Genomic DNA, 1,776 nt, shown 5'->3' on the forward strand with positions numbered 1-1,776 from the left:
AAAAAAAAAAAAAAAAAAAAATGTCGTACATATACACAGTGGAATATTACTCAGCCAAAAAAAAGAATGAAATCATGCCATTTGCAGCAACACGGATGGAATTAGAGATGATCATACTAAATGAAGTTAAGTCAGACAAAGACAAACGTTATATGATATCACTTATATGTGGAATCTTAAAAAATGACACAAATGAAATGAACTTACTTAGAAAACAGAAATAGACTCACAGACATAGAAAACCAACTTATGGTTACCAAAGGGGTGGTGGTGGGGGAGATAAATTAGGAGTTTGGGATTAACAGTTACCCACTACTATATATAAAATAAGTAAACGACAAGTATAGCACAGGGAACGATACTCAATATTTTGTAATAACCTATAAGGGAAAAGAAGATAAAAAAATAGATATACATGTATGTATAACTGAATCACTTTGCTATACACTTGAAACTAACACAGCATTGTAAATTAACTATACTTCAATTAAAAAATAAATTTTAAAAAATGTGATTCAGTGAAGTGAGCATATTAGAAAAGCTTGTTCCAAGCTATGGTGGCACATACCAGACAATCTCCCTGCTGCTGCTCCAGAGAATACTCGGTCCTTAATTAAATAAACCCTGGCTGCACCCCCAACCCCTAGGTACCCAACATTGATATGACCATATGGGAGGTGTCTCAACTGTAAATCAGCATCTGTATTTCAGAAAAAATGTAGGATTGGAACACATGTTTGAAATCCCACTGGGTTTTTCTAATCGTGAAATCATTTAGGGCATGTCTTTCCCAATTAATAGATCCACAGACCTCTGAGGCATAATCTCAGGACCTCTAAAGGAGGACCCTAACATTGAGTGACCCTGTGCTGTAAATGTGTATCTTCACTCATCTTAGATTATAGTTTAAAACGTGACACCGAAGGTATTATCAAAACTGTGTGAAACTGAACTTATTACAAACAGAAATACACTCTCAGACATAGAAAACAAACTTGTGGTTACCAAAGGGGAAAGGGGAGGATGAAATAGGAATTTGGGATTAACAGATACACATGACTGTATGTAAAATAGATAAACAATAAGGCCCTACTGTATAGCACAGGGAACTATACTCAATATCTTGTAATAACCTATAATGGAAAAGAATCTGAAAAAGTATATATATATATACATATATATATATATATGAATCACTTTGCTGTGCAACCAAAAATGAATAAATACATAAAAGGAAGAAAGAAAAAATGTGTGAAACTCCCTCAAACAATCGTATGTGATGTGGTAGTGGAAGTATGATCAAAATATTCTAACATCACAGTGTTTTTCATAATATTAATATTGTACTATGTTTCTATTTGTTTGCTTGTTTATTGTCAGGTATATTTACTTTACTGTGATCACCATGATTATGAAGACCAGGTTTATTTTGTAACTTTTTTTTTTTTTTTTACCATTTTACACCTACCTACCAGAATGCTAAAACAATATAGAGATTTAAGAAAATATTGGATGGTGGGCATGTAAATTGACGCAACCAGTATGGAAAACAGCATGGAGGTTCATCAAAAAATTAAAAATAGAACTACCATTTGATCCAGCAATTCCACTTCTGGGTATTTATCTAAAGAAAACGAAAACACTAATTTGAAAAGATAGATGCACCTCCATGTTCAATGCAGCCTTATTTATGATTACCAAGATGTGGAAGCAACATAAGTATCCACTGATGGATGAATGGATAAATAAGATGTGAGATATATATATATATATATA

The 1,776-nt window shown here is 32.7% G+C and overlaps 1 protein-coding gene across 1 annotated transcript in view; it reads left to right on the forward strand.

Annotated features, from left to right (window-relative positions):
- Window positions 1–1,776, forward strand: part of LOC112407796 (3-beta-hydroxysteroid sulfotransferase-like) — a 26,163-nt gene that overhangs the window by 13,429 nt on the left and 10,958 nt on the right.

This window comes from Neophocaena asiaeorientalis, unplaced genomic scaffold (assembly GCF_003031525.2).
Source record: "Neophocaena asiaeorientalis asiaeorientalis breed wild unplaced genomic scaffold, Neophocaena_asiaeorientalis_V1.1 scaffold1132, whole genome shotgun sequence".
Lineage (NCBI taxonomy): Eukaryota > Metazoa > Chordata > Mammalia > Artiodactyla > Phocoenidae > Neophocaena > Neophocaena asiaeorientalis.